Source organism: Gymnodraco acuticeps, unplaced genomic scaffold, assembly GCF_902827175.1.
Source record: "Gymnodraco acuticeps unplaced genomic scaffold, fGymAcu1.1, whole genome shotgun sequence".
NCBI lineage: Eukaryota > Metazoa > Chordata > Actinopteri > Perciformes > Bathydraconidae > Gymnodraco > Gymnodraco acuticeps.
The window spans coordinates 1-19452 of record NW_022992268.1 but is presented as its reverse complement, the minus strand read 5'-3'; the positions used below and the strand labels follow the sequence as shown (position 1 = coordinate 19452).

The 19452-nt window shown below is 41.9% G+C and overlaps 1 protein-coding gene across 1 annotated transcript in view; it reads right to left on the bottom strand.

Moving 5' to 3' along the window:
• Positions 1 to 16482, bottom strand: part of LOC117540515 (signal-induced proliferation-associated 1-like protein 3) — a gene marked incomplete at its 3' end in the record, with an annotated part of 34104 nt that extends 17622 nt beyond the window's left edge. The window contains 2 exon segments of the mRNA XM_034207247.1: positions 6095 to 6182; positions 16454 to 16482.
• Between the last annotated feature and the right edge of the window lie 2970 nt (positions 16483 to 19452).

The following is a 19452-nucleotide window of genomic DNA, read 5'->3' as shown; positions in this document are numbered from 1 at the left end:
GATCACGGCCTCCGTTACGGATTATATAGCTTCGTTATTGGCGACGGATATTGATTTGTTCCACCATGGAACATTGCACAGGAAGCATGTGATTATATGTAATTGTCGCAATCTGTCTGTTTTTAGTTTGTCTGTCTCCGTTTCCTGTTTTGTTTTGAAAAGTGTTCCCCCTCCCGTCTTGTCTGTTGCTGCTGATTGTGTTCACCTGGTGCCCTGTGTTGTCTCCTCCCCCCTCACCTGTGTCTTGTTGGTTTGATTAGTCTGTGTGTATTTAGGCTCTGTGTTTCCTGTTAGTGTGTGTGAGGTCCTTGTTGCTGGTGACTGTACACGGGTAACTGTCATATTGAGGCTGTGAATCATGTGCCCATGATTAATAAATGCCCACACCGGGTTATATTTGAACTCTCTGCCTCTGCCTCCTTGCTTGGTCGGGGCGCTCTACGGTCAGCTTCACAGTGCCCCTTGTGTGAACTGTGCATGTCATGTTTTTTATATTTAGTTCAATTATCCAGGAAGCATGGATGTTTTGTTTATGGTAACAGAAAATGATCAGTTATGCACAAGTGATCATTAAATAAGAAAAATAAAAACACTACGTTGTTGCTGTAATACAAATAATGCACCTACTTTTTTTTCAGTTTCACAATGACCTTTGACCACTATCCTTGAAGACAAGTGGACATGAGGGCTACATTTGAAGGAATTCCCTCAGCTTTCTGGATATATCACGTTCGTGAACAGAGGCACAAAATATAAAAAGATCAAATAAAAAAACCAGAAAGAATCCCGTGAGAAGAAATAATTAATCTCCATCAAATACAGTAAGAATTGAGCAGGATCGCACATCTTTGGCTCAGACTTCAAGTGCAGACGTGTAATGACTTTTAATTGCTCGCATACAGTAATTACTCAGCTCTGGGATGCACCTCCCCTGTTTTGATTCTCCCCGTCTATCCCATTCATGATCTTTCCCGCTTCTCCCTAAACGCCCGCCCCGACTTGCTCTGCACGATGCACACTTGGCTCGGCACCACAAACACACACCGAGGCTGGTAATTACTCTGGTTAGATGGTAGTAATGACAGAGTTAGCAGAGGAGTACAGCTTCCAGAGGAATGAGTGTGTGTGGAGGAGGTGCCTACTGACGCTGCTGGTGGTATGTCATCCAGGCAGACCTGAGATCAGCCTGGAGAGCTTCTCACAAATGTATATTCAATATCAGAGACGATGAGAGACCGTACGTTTCTGTCTCTGCTGCTGCCAAAACAAATAGCAACCTAATTATTTGGGAGTGACGAAGGAATGTATGGCAGCAAGCAAGTGAGAAGCTGTTCGGGCAACGACCAAAGGTTTCTACAAATCTGTGATTATCTAAATGATTAAATGATAAGGAAGACGTAAACCGCTGGCATTGTGGCAAGACAAAATGCGTTTTTTGAAAACAGTAACAACTCCCCAGACATCAAACAACAGCAGCAGTTACTGTAAGTATTTAAATTAAGCAAACGATGCCAGAGCGAGCTAGATTATGGGCTGGTTTGAAGAGCAGATGGTGGTACATATGACTGGCAGATGGCAGACAGGAGCAGAGCCGAGCACGACACGGTAACACAACACAATGCAGCGCTGCCAGGAAACACAACCAGCATCGAGACACCAAGATCTCTGAAGGAGGGCAACGACCAGGAGGTGCCATCAGATCTGCACCGATGACTCATGTAGAAGATAAAGTTAAAGCCACTAGTATCTAGGTTATTAAATGACATGAGTACACATAAACATACCCATAGGCGATGTTGGACGGTTTGAAAGATGTGTAGTGTTGGCAACGCAGTGCTTGTGTCTGATTAATCGGCTAAAGGATATAAAAAGCTGACCTGCACACTTGAGATTTGACTTGGACCTACTTGTAACTTGACCCTTCCTTTCAAGCCACACACCTCGGTTGATCTTCCTGAGGTTTCTTACATTTTAGCTTTTGCATGGAAAATTATTATTATTATTATTGTCAGACAAAGGACAGCTGGTGTCGTATGCTTTTCAATTGTAAGGCTACCCGATGCAAAAGTGTTATATAAGTAACACTTGATTGGATTTGACACCTTGAATATTTTATTACTGGGCCGAAATTCAAAGGACTTGGCCTTGGCTAAGAGGACAAGATACGCTTAACAAAGGATTTTGGAAGGTTAAAGTCAGATCTTGTTTTCCCTAATACATACAACCTGTTGTCTTTTGTAGTATAAATGCAACACATAAGGAATCTTTAACTTATATATGGCATACAAAAGAGACCTTTGTTATGAAGCCTTTCGAACTTATGGTGGACCGAAAAGACTAAAAAACGATTCTTCTTCAGACTACACACATCAGTGTGTATAAAGGAAGTGGTAGAGGTGATGTTGGTTTAGGGTTAGATCATTAGTGAGGATCAGGGGCCCGGATGTTTCACTGTGCTGTGAATTGGAGTAAAAGCTTCATGAGGAGCGGTTACAGGATGGCGGCGTGTGTCTGTCTGTTTATTCCTGATGTGATTGTAGAAGCAACCTACTTTCCCTTCTACAAAAACAGATTTGATAAACAAATATAATGTTGTGCTGGCGATACGAGCCGAATGGAGCTATAGCGCCCTTACATCACATAAAGCTGCTATAAGAGAAGAGTGTTTTCATTTTCTTCTATGGCAGAACAACTTACTTTAAAGCAAAAATAAAACGCAAAAATAAAAACGGTAGTATCACAAATGTGCATGCACGTCTATCTGCAGGCAATCCTGGAGTGTGTCAGAGAAGCTGAAACCCTGAACAAACTCAACAGGAAACTCTGAAAACAACATTGCTATATCAGAACATTGTGCTGGAAGGAAATACACCTCTGACTCTGGTCTATATTGAGCTTCTAAGTGTGTTTGTTTTATCTGCAGGAGACATCCCTCTAAGACTTAACTCAACTACGGATCTCCCCTCGCCCTGCTTTCCTCCCGACTAATTTGCCTTCCCCAGTCTTTCCCTCCAGTCTCTCCCGACCCCTCTGTCATTGTCTCCACGGATCTCCGTCTACATTGTTTTGCTGAATCCCACTGATGTCACTTCCATCTGCCTGTCTGTCTGTCTGTCACGCTGCCGTCCCACGACACTGAGACAGCTCCAGGTGAGGAGGAGGACCACACACACACACACACACCACACACCACACACACACACACACACACACACCACACACACACACACACACACACCACACACACACACACACACACACACACACACACACACACACACACACACACACACACACACACACACACACACACACCACACACACACCACACACACCACACACACACACACACACACACACACACACACACACACACACATCACACACACACACACACACACACACACACACACACACACACACACACACACACACACACACACACACACACACACACACACACAACACACACACCACCACACCCACACACACACACCCACACAACCCACACACACACACACACACACACAACACACACACACACACACACCTAACAATTTGCATGCAGCTGGAGGATCACGACTCGCAGCCCACATCACCAGGCATCATCATTAACTGGTTTGGCTGCAGGGGATGAGAGGTGGTGAGAAAACCAGAGAGGTGGAGGGTTTGAGGAGTTTGTTGATATTCAGATACTTAAAATGATTATTATTTATTACATGTTACTTGTTAGACGCTTTTATCCAAAGCGACTTACATACTCAATACTGTGGGTAATCCCCACAGGAGCAATTTGGGGTGAAGTGTCTTGCCAGAAATGTTTACATTTCTCTGTTTGCCAATGAATATTAAAAAACAAACTATTATTTTAATCTTGGCAGAGACTTTTAGCATTTAAGGTCAGATGTGAGCGTGGCGTTAGCTGCAGTGGATTCAGTGAGCTCCTTCAGGACCCTCAACAAGGTTTCATGAAACCTGGAGGTCTTGGTAAAGGATGGACCTTCTAACCTAAAGCAAGTAGCTGTTAAACAAGCAACGGCACTGAATAATGTGAACCTATTATCTTCTTCTGTCTGTATTTCTGTGTAGAATCATGACAAACCAACTTTCTTTGTTTTATATATTTGAGGTTTTGTTGTATCCAAACAAAATAGTTATATGAAGTCAACTGCTGATAGGATAATGTGATCAGAACATTTGTATTGACCACATGATTAATTACAAATTGTGAAAATATTTGGTTATTGTGTTTAGCAGAATAAAGGTACGGAGTTGCATCCCATCACTGCTTTCTTTCAGTATCAATGTTACGTATTGCCCTAAAAATATATTAATAAATAAAGTTGTTTCTTATTGGTGACCCTTTCTAAACATGTAACCCTTTATTCCCAGTGTTCTGTAAGCAAATCGCAGATTCCCCTATTCAATATATTCAATATATTTCAGGTCTTTTGGCCAGCACCTTTGTTGACACTAAAGTTAAAGATAGGACAGGCACACTGTTCCATTGTCTATGGTTATGTCCAAGAATAAAGGAATTCTGGGAAGAGGTTAGGGTAACAATACAGAATATTTTAGCGATCAGCTTAAAGCTGGAACCAAAAATGTTCCTACTTGGCCTATATCCGGATGGACATAACATACAACTTTATAAACAAGTTGTTATAGATATGTGTTTATTACAAGCAAAAAGAGTGATTGCCTTAACATGGAAAAAGTTGGGCAAACCTAGTATTGCACAGTGGTTTAGGGAACTTTCTTTATGTCTGCCTTTAGAAAAAATCACTTACATTCTCAAAGACAAACAAGAACTGTTCCAGAAGGTCTGGGGACGTTTTATAGAGTATTCCAAGAACAACGACCTATCTCAATTTCTGAACGAACCTGGGGCAGGATAATGCGATAATGCTATAATATGTTAAAATGTAAATGACTGTGATATCCTCTGTAGAAATACGGTCCTATTGCTAGAAAACTGGATGGTTGCCGATGTATTAGAGTGCCCTTGTGGTATGTACCAATTTAATTTAGTGTTGTTATTTTTCTTTAATGTAAAGTAAAGTAGTTGTCCTGTGTATATATGTATTGCTTTTGGCTCTATGTCTTCGTCCTATGTATGTGATTTTTGTAAGCGGAAAATCAATAAACATATTGATAAAAAAAAGAAAATGTTATCTGCAGGATCATATTATGAAAAAAGTTAAAGATAGCTACCGTTAGCCCAAGCATTCAGAAAAGAGGAAGGTCAAAGTGCTTCTTGAATAGAAGCCAATGAACAACAGTCCTGTAAATCAGAAGACTGCTGATAAGAAGTCCATGACAACATCCATCATTAATTTACAGCAAGCCGTTATTCAGAGCATTGCATTGTGGGTGTCCCTATTTTGAGGCTACTGTGGCAGATTGTTAGTGAAGCTCTCCTTCGAAGGCAGAGAGTATTTAACAGGTGACCTGCTTTTTACTATCAGTACAAACTGTCAATGAGGAAGTGCTTTATCTGCAGAAAGCAGACTGTTCACCCCTACGCTGCAGAAAAATATCCAGGTCATCAAGTCAATTAGACTTTCATCAAGTCTCTTTTCCTTTGACTAAACACTCGGCGTGAGGGTGAAGCCAGTTAGGTTTAGAGTTAGGGCAGAATAAAGACGACACATCCACATATCATACTTCTTACAGACATAGATAAATACAAATTGGAACCACATTGCTTACATCAAATGTATCAAGACAACTGAAGAAAAGTGGATCACATAGCACTGAAACTAATGTTTGGTTGTAAGAAAAGCAAATGTTACATTAGGATAATAAGTACAAATAACCAAATGTAAGTTAACGAATACAAGTCTCTGCCAAATGATCGATCACACACACACACACACACACACACACACACACACACACACACACACACACACACACACACACACACACACACACACAGAACACACACACACACACACACACACACACACACACACACACACACACACACACACACACACACACACACACACACACACACACACACACACACACACACACACACACACACACACACACACACACACACACACACACACACACACACACACACCTTGTTCCGCCTTCAGCTGTGCAGAGTGCAGGTAAAGCAGGTGATGATGGACGTCACAGTGCAGGAGGGGAAGGCTCAGTATTTGTGTCTGTAGGAAAAAAGGAAAAATATTTTAGATCTTGCTAAAAACGCATCCAAGTCAGATCTTAGCTTTTTTGCCAGAAGGGTTTTGTATGAACATTTAATTTAATTAATGTGATTTTCTTACATGTTTATCAGAACACAGTTACCATATTATGATGTGTCGTTTTTGGTTTGTCACATCATCTGTGTGTGGCAGTAATAATTGTGTGTGTATGTGTGTGTTTGTGTTTGTACAGAGCAGCTGTAATCAGTTCCACGTTCGTCAGATCATCCACACACACATGTCTATTGTTTGTCAAGAGTCTGAACAGAGATGCCTGAGGCGGTTTCCCTGTGCAGCATCTGTACTGTAAACATGTTCACACACACACACACACACACACACACACACACACACACACACACACACACACACACACACACACACACACACACACACACACACACACACACACACACACACACACACACACACACACACACACACACACACACACACACACACACACACACACACACACACACACACACACACACACACACACACACACACACACACACACACACACACACACACACACACACACACAGGTTTTGCAGCATTTGGTCTCTGCAATCAACAAACGGATGTTAGCTCAAATATGATATCACAGAACAATGAATCCAAACAGCTTCCTCTGGACAAATAAAGAACCCTGAATCACACACATGATGGGTCACAACTGCCTCCTTCTTCCAGCTCTTCTTGGATGGAAATACAGAGGAAGGTTGTAGGTAAGGTGAACGAGGAGGCAGTGCACTCTCATTAGAGATCGAGGGGTCTACCAACGAAGGGGGGGAGGGCTCTTCAAATACAAGTAGGACATAAAAAGAGGGGTTTAGTGGGGCCAGAGATGGGGGGAGGTCGGGAATCAGCAGACATAATGTCCTGAGGGGGAGGCCCATTACTGTCTAACAAATACAGTTCCAATCAATACTGATCAATCAGGGTCCACTTACCCTGCCACGGCAAGAATAATAACACTGTGTTTAGCTGATGGGGGGGCAGGGGGGATGGGGGCAGTGAGGATCGTGAGTCTATTTTACGATATAGCAAAGCATCAGTCCTTAAGTCAGCGGCGTCAGCATGGACTTAAGGCTCAGGCTTCACTCCACTGCCCTGAAAATGAAATGAAACTGTAAGTGAAAACTTCCCAACCACAGCAGGTCTGGCCCCACAGACTTCAGCCTCAAAGTGAGTATACTAGGGCTTATGTGTAAAGGTAAACTACTGTGGGAATCCATTATCACACTTACTCAAGGACACATATCACATTAGGGAAGTCAAATCCCATGGGAAGGCAAACACTCATTTGGAGCAAACTATTATTAACTCCTCATGAAAACTGAATCAACGTACATATGCACAATTGGTAGGTGCATTTGATAGGTATTGATAACTGATTGATCAGCAATAGGGTTTTAGTAGATATGTATGTATTCAGAGGATTTTGAAGGTCCAGGGACCCCTGAGGATGTAAGTATAATGTTGTCAAGCTTCACTTTAGGAAGGCACACTGTTTCCAAAACATCAGCCTGTTAAAATAAGTCTATCTGGTACGACATTTGAAAGGACTCCTCCTTTTTTGGCTGGGTATTATACTTGTGTGTTCCATCAGAAACTTGTCAAAAAACGAAGATGTATCCTAAGAAACCGGCTGTGTCACGCTATGTGCAAGAACTTCAAATGGCAATACACTGAATAGGATTAAGAAGAAAATAATATTCACTTTAGAAACCGGGTCATCCCTCAATGGGGGGGATCTTTATTGTTTCAAACCAAAGCAGACAGGCAGCGTGGCCCACCACTTAAGAAATTATGCATTAATATAAAAGAAAATGTGGGATTTCATAGAAAACGATAGGTCGGGGTAATTTTGACGCATATTTTGGCAATAACAGGTTTTGCAAGATGCTGATAACTGACTTACAACATGTTTGACTAAGTGGTCAGAATCTTAAAAACATCAGAAGTGAGGGGACAAACACCAGCTGGTTAACCACACACGACAAAACTGCCACAGTGATGAATCATCCCCTCTGTGACACAGACTGAGCTTAAAATGTTTGGTGTGAGGATCAAAAGGCATTGCTGTTCCTGCATCTAAAAACAATATATAGAAGAGTCCTTTCAACCACTGTGTTATGTCAGCAAAACATTAATGTGAAGGTGTTGGATGTTTAAAAGCTTCAACAACTTGTCCACTGGGTCCACTGACTGCCTGATATTGCAGTAAAGGTCTCAAAACACACCGCAGAACCAGTTTGACAGGGGAATCATGAACACCAGGATGAAAACAAACGACCTCTGTACATCTAAACTCCACCGAACCTTGACGTGGAGCAGTGGAGTGCAGAGAGCGGGGCTTAACTCCGAGCAGACGTCCACACGTGCCTGGTGGAAAGTCCATTTGTGTGACTGGTGAAGTCTTGAGCCCCGGCCGTATATTGGCTTCATATTCAGGCGTGGAGTCTGTGAATCCTGTCAGACAGAATAACTGTCACACAGCCAGAGAACAGATGGCTTACTCTGTGTGTGTGTGTTATGTACATACAGCATGTTTTCAGCACTGTAGGACTATGAGATCAGCATAAATGACTGTACACTTAAATGAACTCAAATGCTTTAAGTAAAGACGTGAACATGTTTTCTCATGACGGTAGAAGCGAGGCTAACAGTGATTGGGATGAAAAGGGAGTCAGTGACTGTGTCTGTGTTATGTCCTGTTGTGATTAAGAAGGGATTACTGTCAGAAATGTGATGCATGAATATTTCAGAGTAATTGCTGTGTCAGTACTCGCAGTATGCCTACTGAAGTATTATTCATACAGTGTGTTCACATCACAGACGGTTCATTTGAAGTCTTCAGTTCTGGGATTAATGCATGTTTTATAATATTTATTTATCCATATGTTATTTTGAACAGCTTATCCTTTAAGGTTGGCCAGGGACTGGAGCTGATGTTTGAGCGTCAGTCGATCACATGCCATGTTATCATATGGCAGAGTCAATCTAAAACATCCAACTCCAAACTGGTTGTTAAAGTGGACCAGATGTTTTACTAACAACGTTTCAGTGTATGTCTAGAAAATATACGTCAACTGATATAAATGAAAAACACGAATCTGTTTCAAAAGAAAATAAATGTGCAACTATTCTAATAATCAGTAAATTGTCAATTCCAAGCATCATGGCAGACTCCAAAGGGATCCAGTTTCTGAGCTATAAGAATTGGCTGATTCATAATATTGTAATTTATTTTTTAGTATTAGACAAAAATAGATAGATAAGTACTTTATTGATCCCAATTTGGGAACTTTTTGACAAGAAATGTAAAGATGTTGTCTTGTTTTATGGTAAAAAAAAAAGAACACCAACCAATAATATTTGTATCTTGGATATTCAAGCTTTCAGACTTTCATTTAGACATTTTTCAGCCTAATGTCATCGTTTACAAAAATGTAAATCCATGACCTTTTTTATGCCTCAGCTTTCACATGATGACGGTCTGACACAGTTTCATAAGGCATCAACCCCTTCAGTGCCCTCTGAATAATGTATGTTTGCATATATTCCTTACATATGATGCTGTTGTCTGGAGTGTATAATGAGAGCACTGGCAGCAGGAGAGGGAGGGAACCCCCTGCAGAGAGGGGTGGGCAGCCCCATTCACACTCAACACTGGGAGGTGGGGACTGCCACACTTTCATCCCTTTCACACTCCTGTTCCCCTGCATGCCCCTTCGCCTCCCCCGTGATTCTAGCAACCTCATCTAATTCCAATTGCAATCGAATAAATGATCTTGCTTTGTTTCCTGACACGGCTCTGCCCCGCTGTGAAGGTCTTCAGTCAGATTGAATAAAGATGGGGAGTGTCGCATGAGGGAAAACCAACAGAAAAGCAGATAAAACCAGGCAGTGCGCTCTGTACACGCCATGAATAAATCAAGGTCCAAGCTCCTCTGATCGATCAGTGACTGATCAATGAGCGGAGATTTATTATAAATATGAGAACGATCCGCCTTTATTAATATTCCAGTATGAACTTGCAAAGTAAGCATGCACAGTTTGCATGATCTGATACACATCCAGTCAACAAACCCCATGCTTACAGCTATCCATCAAAAGGCTGTAATCATTTACTCGGAGAGCATTTGGGAAATAATTCGCAGCTAACTGTACATGTAGGCTTTTGTTTATTGATTATTACTTGCCAAGAAACTGATGATTGCACCATATTTACAATATTCCATCGAAGCTTCCTTGACACAAACAATAAACTGAAAATCATCAATGTCTCAGGACTGAGTGAAGTCCACTGGCTGCATGCTTTCACTCTGGGCAACATAAGAGTGATGAAGTCATATGCAATACACTGAGCGCCTTTCACCAAAAACCACTTGAAAAGGCTGCTGAAGCTATTTGATCGCTATTTTGCTGCTGGTTGCCATAGGAACGGGAAGGTGCACCAGCAAAAAAGACACATGTAGGCGTCGGACCGCCGGCAATCAGGGCAAACAACCTGAAGAGCCGTAAATAACAATAATATAATAATAACAAGACGCACTAATCCAGATCCCCTCCATCACACACACACACACACACACACACACAAACACAAACACAGCTTTTTACAGTTTATTTGACCTCTCTGTCCACAATCATTCATACAACTGCCCTCAGATTTCTTCCTCCTCCCTCCTCCTGTCTGTGTCCTCTCGTCTCAACTCACGACCACGTGCCATGCAGGCATCAAAGCAGTCAGCTCTGAACTCAGAGGGCTCAGGGCTGTAAAAGTGCACTCATCAGCATACTTCCAGCATCTGTTACTTGTTTTTGTTTCCATAGCTTAATACAGTCTAGCTAATTCCTAGCATTTTGTATATATGGTTGTCTCACTCTATCTATGGTGAGCCATGTGCCAAGCTTCAGAGCGAACTAGGGACAGGCTTTTTTAATTACATCTGCAGAGCTTTGAACTGGGGACAGAGCAAGTCAGGGGGATTAGCAGAAGAGTTTAAAAAGGTACATTTAAGGGCACTTTATGGCGGGAATTGTATGGGTGAGGCCACCACAAAACGACCCCTTTGTCCAGAGACAGTTCCTGTAACTGAGAAGAAAGAGAGTCCAGGCCTGCATGTTAGGTACATATAACAACTGAAAGGGGGAATTTGTCACAACAGTGTGTTTTTTCTCAACACAAACCCATTCTTCTGGCTCATCAAAGCATTACACCGGGCATCAGGTGGCTGTGGATAGCCATCAGATTGTGTCAGCTAGTTACCTGTCGCCCTGTTTGACTGACTGTCTAACAAACTGCATTCCTGCGCAGTGACATACGGCTCAGAGCAGTCGAGCCCTTTCTGTTGAAATGAACACATCACAAAGCCTTTGATCAGAACTCAGGCCAGGGGGCACATTCCTGACAAGACTTGGAGGAAGTGAGTGGCAACGAGGCACTAAAACACCAAGTAATCATATCTTGGTCTTATATGATAAAAAAACATTACGATTTATACCCATATATGCATAGGTTAAGCTTTAACCCTAAACCTAAGCTGTTCCTGTTTGGACTAATAAAGATACTTGGCTGGCCGCTCACAATGCACAAACAAGATGGACAATATGAAAACTACCACAATCATTCAGCTCTAATTTTGGCTTCAGCCTCTTTCCTCATGGTGTGTGTGTGTGTGTGTGTGTGTGTGTGTGTGTGTGTGTGTGTGTGTGTGTGTGTGTGTGTGTGTGTGTGTGTGTGTGTGTGTGTGTGTTAGGGCTGCTCAATTAGTCGTATTTTAATCGCGATTACGATTATGGCTTGCAACGATTACGAAAACAACGTAATCGAAATAAAACGATTATTTTTTGGGGTGTTTTCAACTGTTAAAACATACTGTTCACTTCTTTTTTTGTTGCAATAAATGGATGTTTTCAAAGTCAATGAATAATCGCATTTAATAATCGCAATTACAATTATTGACCCAAATAATCGAGATTATGATTTTTGCCATAATCGAACAGCCCTAGTGTGTGTGTGTGTGTGTGTGTGTGTGTATGTGTATGTGTGTGTGTGTGTGTCGAGCGATGGGCCCTCGGGGTGACTTACACCGTCACAGCTGTTGCGGCTCCCACAGAGACGTCTCAGGGGTGAACAGCGGGCTACTGCTGCTACACACTCATTAACCCGAGGGGTGTGCACATGGAGCACGGAGGAAACAACTCGCACACACTCATTTACACACAGACTGAGGAGGGCTGCTTGTTTACTACAGCACTTAAGATAGTGTGGTATAGCTTAGCTCTAACATTCTTTAAATAATGTAGTAGTATTTATCTTCTGTGGGAAAAGATAATGTTCTTGGGATTGCTTTGTGTGTGTTCGTACTCGGTGTTGTATTTTAGAATCAAGGACAGCCGACTAATCGACTAATTGTTTTTTTTTGTTTTTTTTAAATGATTATTAATGCTCATTTGAGGTGCTTTTACATTAGCTTTTGTGTAGAAACTCAGTTTTGCAAATGACTGGTTTATCAAGTAATCAATTAGTGTTATTTGATTAAGTATTTATTTTTCAAAGGATAACCTTTCAAATAATGTATTTAATGAATGAAGGTTTATCTCTTAAATGGCTTAATAACTGTGCTACAGATCTAATGCAGATTCATTTCATCTCGCTATTGTGCTTCAAAACACTAAAGCCTTACAACCATCCCGATTCTGAAACATGTTTGGTGTTCTGTGAACTTTCTTAACAAATACTACTATTATTACTGCTGCCAATACTAGTAATGGTCATTTGCTTTACATTGGGGTTAGCGTCACTGATGTATGACAACTTTTAGAGCAATTAAACATGCCATTACACCTCAAACCCTTTCCTAATTATCAGCAGATTTATTTGACAAAAGATACTTTAAGTACTCCATTACTATACGACAGGTGCTTTTTAAAGCAAGTTAGTAAGTAAGAATACATGTTAAGAATCATTATAGGCTGGGCCTCTGACATTCACTGTGTATTACAGACAGAAATATGTGAAGAATATTGTGCGTTGTCAAGAGACAGCATGCCTGTTGGCGCACAGAATCGTGACAGGTGCTTTTATAATGGGAATAATGCTGGATTCACGTTTGCTCAGCTGTCAAGGAGCTGACAGTTCTGAAGGCAGACAGTGAGAGCTGTTCAACTACAGTAAATACATCGGTTATGTTCAATTTGTTTAGTGCAATAATGATTAGCTGGTGCAGCTTTGCAGAGCAGGAGCAGTCACTGTTTGTGTGGCAACAACAACACGTCAGAAAGGTGTACTTTAGTTTCCAAAGACTCTTATTGATCATATTTATAAAAGACCAGAAAAAAAGAAATAAAGTACACTATTTAAAACAAGTATTACAAAGTATTAAACATTGGTTTATATATCTATATCATGTTTGTGAGGGTTAAACATGAGTGAGGTACTCATCTTCTATTCTAAATGTGGCAAGAAAACAAAAAGCGTTTTTTTATTTAGAATGAGAATATTGCTTATTTCAGGACCTAGTTATTCCAGGCACGTTTTTTAACAGCTGCATCTCATGTAGACATTGTCAAACACTGGCTCATTCACAAAGCTTATCTTGTTAAATACAAAAGAAGATTGTGAAGAAAATTCTATTTATCCCAAGACTCAAATCAGGATGTATACCTTCTGGTAATCTGAATATATTCTCAGGTCGTTTTCTACAATAACGCCTTCATAGAGGAAGCGGGGGCAGGAGTGTGTCGACATATGAGTGTGTGTGTGTAAGTGTGTGTGAGCCTGAACTGCTGGTTATTTTTCAAGGTTCTTCCTGTAACAGAATGAGAGCAGTGACAGACTAATGAGGCTAAATGATGATGAGGCTTCAGGAAGAGCAGGCCTCCAGCGGGGAGAAGAGACGATGTGTCAAACAGCTGGGGGGGTGGGAGCGAGGGCTTTCCTCCGGAAGCTTCTCTTATAGAAACACTATATCTGGCACCGAAGAGCTGCTCTCATCATCTGCAAAACCCACAGATAGAGATGTGCAACAGAAAACGCCTGAAAGTCAAGTAACGATGATCATGTGATGTCATTTTCTTCCCTAAAAGGGAGCTCTCTACTTCAAAGGGAGGTCAGAGGTCGGGGTTAACAGCTTGGCCTTGTTGGAATACACTCCTTCCTCCTTTTTCTAAATATATACTGTGCTGCTGCAGGGGTCTGACGTAAACAGATGCAGGCTCTCATTCACTGGCCCCCTGATCAGACGCCCAGCCAAGCACCAGGCTTACGAGTCCATCTCCCCACCTCCAGTGACCGGATCAGGAGGGTGAAGCACGGGGTAAGCCTCAATCAAAACCTTCCTAAAGCGCATTCCTCCATGCACCTCACTAAAAACAGATTATTTAATCAGTACATGCACAGAAACTGGCCAAAAAGGGGTATTTAAGGCTGAGGACTGGATCTGGCATCATTTAAGACTAACTGAAGAAAAAATAACAACAATGCAGACCATTCGAGTCGATGAAGTGCTGCAATGATCGCTGACGGTTCGTTGCCTTGCTCGATGACTTTAGAGATAAAACGATTTGCCGATTATTTGACTCACTAATATACAATGTCATTGTCAATGAAAAATGCCACCGAGGAAGACATGAGAGCATACACTTATAGCGAGTCATATGGTAGCATGTTGCCTATGTGTGTGTGTGTGTGTGTGTGTGTGTGTGTGTGTGTGTGTGTGGGTTACAGTGCAGTCAAACAAAGAAGGACAAACCCAGCTTGTCTCTCTCTCTCCTTTTTAACTAGGCCTCTCACTCGTCCTGAATGGTGCCATTGAGAGAAGAGGCAGTTAGGGCCTGATTGTAGGACGACTTTGTGAACTCTCAAAGGAGACAAACCTGACTGATGCAGATCATTTTCCCTTCGGTTTCTGACTGAATGACTCCCTCAGACAAGCGAGAGGTCAGAGTTTGTACTTGGATAAACAAACGCCACTACATTCGAAAATGAAGATAGTATTAACAACGTGAGTTCTGATGGAGTCATGCCTTTTGACTAATTTTTCAGCTTTGAAAACTCTGACTGCAGCTGCCTCCACCCAGCCTTTGTGAAGAGCCTACATAAGCTCATCTGTTGGAGAGAGAGTGTCTGAGAGATAGCGGTCAGAGATAGAGATAATAAGGCCAGCCGGTTCCTCTGATGTTTCTGAAAGGACATACTCCTTTGGGGTTTTCTACACAAACACTATTTACTGTAACTGGATTTGTACCAAAGTCAGTTGTTAGTTCAAAGTGTGGGAAAGGCCTGGCATATTGTGGCTGTAATACTGTGTGTAGTCAGATTAATCCCAGAGAAGGGACTATCCCCCAGCCAAATCAAAACATATAAAGTGAAATATCTCCTCCACTAAATGAGTGACAGTACAGAGAGGAAGAAGTTTAACAGGTTCACTTTTAAATTTGCCTCTTATAGTTAAACCCCACGTTCACCGCTTGAGCTTTTCTAAATGAAGGAAGTAAAATATACTGGCCAAGGTAATACAGTGAAGGGCTTTACATTCATCTCACACACCTCCAGGTACAAAGTGTGCACTCAAGCCCAAGTTCACCTCGATCCAGCAGAGACATAATGGGATGTGACAGGATGTGTGTCGGCAGCCACCATCAAACGTTTCTCACAGGACACACAGCTTTAAAAAGAAGCCTGATAAGAGATCTAGCCCATTGACTCAGAATGAGACTTCCACTTTCCTGCAGGACAACAAGTCTAAGCAACAAATATCCGAGACATACCTCCACATTTTCTTCTCTAATCTTCCCCATCATGACACGGGATGATGGAGCATTGCCATTTATCCTCTGAGAAATCAGTGAGAAGGCCAAAGTTGAATATAGGAGGCCTTGAAATACTTCTATGGAGGGTGCCACTATTGCTTCAGCATATTTAGTATTTTTACATGATTGAGTAATTCATGTTTAACCTGAACAAGTAAAGCCATTTTCTTTTGAGCAGCAGGAAGATAGCGTGTAGTCATTTTTGTGATCTATAGGAGTCAACATATACAGTCTGCTATGACACTACATGAGGGAATAACTTTTGTTGCAATCAAAATATTTGTTCCACAATGACACACAATTCTGTATTGAGAAACAATACAGAATATACATGTTCCATCAAGTCAATGTCAAACATTAACAAGAAGCTGGACAAGCAGAAAGCAGAAGAGTTTATAGTTTACATGTTATCAGAACGAGATCGCGGATACAAGCGGCCGAGATGGGTTTTCTCCGCAGGGTGGCTGGTGTCTCCCTTAGGGATAAGGTGAGAAGTTCGGTCATCAGGGAGGGACTCGGAGTTGAGCCGCTCCTCCTTCGCGTCGAAAGGAGCCAGTTGAGGTGGTTCGGGCACCTAGTTAGGATGCCACCTGGGCGCCTCCCTAGGGAGGTGTTCCAGGCACGTCCAGCTGGGAAGAGACCAAGGGGTAGACCTAGGACCAGGTGGAGGGATTATATCTCTTCGCTGGCCTGGGAGCGCCTTGGGATCCCCCAGTCAGAGCTGGTTGATGTCGCCAGGGAAAAGAAAGTTTGGGGCTCTCTGCTGGAACTGCTACCCCCGCGACCCGACCACGGATAAGCGGGAGAAAATGGATGGATGGATGGATGTTATCAGAACAGCAAGACATAAAACTCCATGTGACCAACAGAACTCGTCGTATGGTGTAAATCAGGGATGGGCAACTTGGATGGTGGTGGGGGCCACATCATGTATGTACTGGCCACCAGGGGGCCGCAGATTCACTTGGAACACACACACAAATTGTATGTAATTATTAACAAATATACTAAGTCTGACATCTTCATTGACATTTTACAATCTTTCAGGGAACATCCTCTAATAAGCTCACTAAACAAATATCAGTTCACAGACATTTTAATTTGTACAAGTGGCATGTTTGTATTGAACAGGTTATTTAACAGTGGAATAAAACTATTTTAAACTATTGGAAAGCATGGAAAATGTGTGTGCATCAAGATTAACCATTAAGATGACAAACATGAAGTCATGACCACTAACCCAGACATTAGTTGTCTAACTTGAACCAAAGACACTGACGCACAATAAGGGGAATGTCAACCCGCACTCTGCTGTTCCACAGCGCCGCCCCCACTCCCTCCCTCTTATATTATGAATGAAAAGCGTATAGTCATCATAGATAACACGGCAGGGTCCGTGACAGTTTGTTTTCATCTGATTTCAAATAAACAAAGTCTTGGTTTTTAGAATATTAAACTTGTTTCGCCAAATTCAGATGATAAACAACTTTTAAGTTTGTAACGGCATAATTACAAGCGGCAACTTAACGTCACAGCAGGCATAACAACAGCCGGTGTTTCTTGTGAGCAGAATACACACAAAGGCGTCACAGATTATTTTGTGGTATTTGGCTGCCGAACAAAATCATGTACCCAGCTCGCGACATAACTAGGAGTGGACGGCATCAGTACTACAAGTAAAAAAATAAATAATATATATATATTTTTTTAATTAATTACGTTGTTTATAAATTAATCTGAGGGCCGCAAAAAGAGGAGGTGCCATTTGCCCATCCCTGGTGTAAATGTTGACCAATAAAAAACAGCTGACTTGAGGGTTATAGTCTGAGTTGGAACAGGAAGACACAGCTGCTGAAATCAAGTCTTTTAATTATCTCTCTCCTGTCCTCACCCAACCTCTCTAGTCTACGGGCTAATGGCATCTACCCCCCCGCCCCCCACCCTGTCCCGAGGTGATCCTGACCCAGGCCCTTTCAATCCACCGTAGACTGCAGACAGGCAGCGGCGCAAAACCAGCGGCAGGCTCAGAGCTGCTGGAGGAAATTAAAAACACAGCTACCACTCCCAAGTTCCTCCCTTTCCCCCCTCTCGCCTCTTGAGTGAAGACAAATACTAGCTCCTTCAACTCAAGTCGGCCTACTGAGACTTTTTTATATTTATTGCTGCGACCACAGGGACCCATTAAGAGAGAGAAACAGCTGTATGTCTATGTCAGTGTCTGGATGAGAGGAAATCCACTGATCACAGAACTGTCTGACTCCTAAGTCTTGTTTCTGTTGGGTAAAAAACTAAACTACAAATTGTGACAAATTATTAAATACAAGAACTCATAGTTACCCAAATAATGTATCCGTTAGCCTGAGTTGCCTCTGTGGTCAGGATGGTGAGACATTTCTGAGATGACCTTGCTTTTATCCGGAGAAAGACTTTCAGAGGTTTGGAAAGGCTGAACATAATCCACAGGAAAGGAACATGGAAAATACCACGAGGAGGAATGCTAGGGGAACCCCCAAAATATGATCTTTATGTTTTAACTGCCACTGACTGAAAAAGTCAGACATTTGGCATTCAGAGTGCCTGATCTTAAAAAAAAAGTATGCTATACAGAACAATAGTTGACAATCAGGAGCTTTGCACAGGGCACATTTGTAGTTACTCTAACGTAACTCATCCACCTATATTACAATTGTTTCTGTCACTTGTTTTAATGATTGTAGCTGGCAAATGTCCAATGAAACAATACAACACGTAACAAATGAGAGATGTGGGTAGATCCAGATGACTGCAAGTGTATTCCTATCATCTATAAATACAACGACACACCCAGAATATACTGCAGCTGAGGTGATGCCAATTGGAGACCACAAGAACTGTTTTTAGTTCCCGTTTCTTTTTTTACTTTTGAGTGAATACTGGTTAAAATAGTTATGTTTTTGCAGTTTATTTTCAGTTCTTTGCAGTGACATAGCTTTGAGATTGTAAGTGTTCCTCAAAGACCTTATTTTACAAAAGGGATCTCACTGCTGTAAAGGCAAATCTATTTTTGATGTGAATGGATCAGTGTGTCTCCGTGTCTGTCAGTCTTTTGGAACAGCGACATGTAAACACGTTCAAACAGTCCAAACACACAACTCCCAAACAAAGCTGCCGGTTGCTGGAACTCCTGGCCAAACAGGAAATACAACTTCATGGCAGCAGAAAACACAACGCAGCGAGATGACTTTGAGAAAACCAGGCAATCGAGTTTCACCACGCCATGAGTCACTGCACACCTCCACCATCAACGACGTTGGTCTGCATGCACTCACACTAAACTCCTGACTTAAGACAAGCTGGAACTGGGAGAGCTTTTGCTTTTATACATTATGTCAGATGATAAAATCTTAGATATAATCCAAATGGC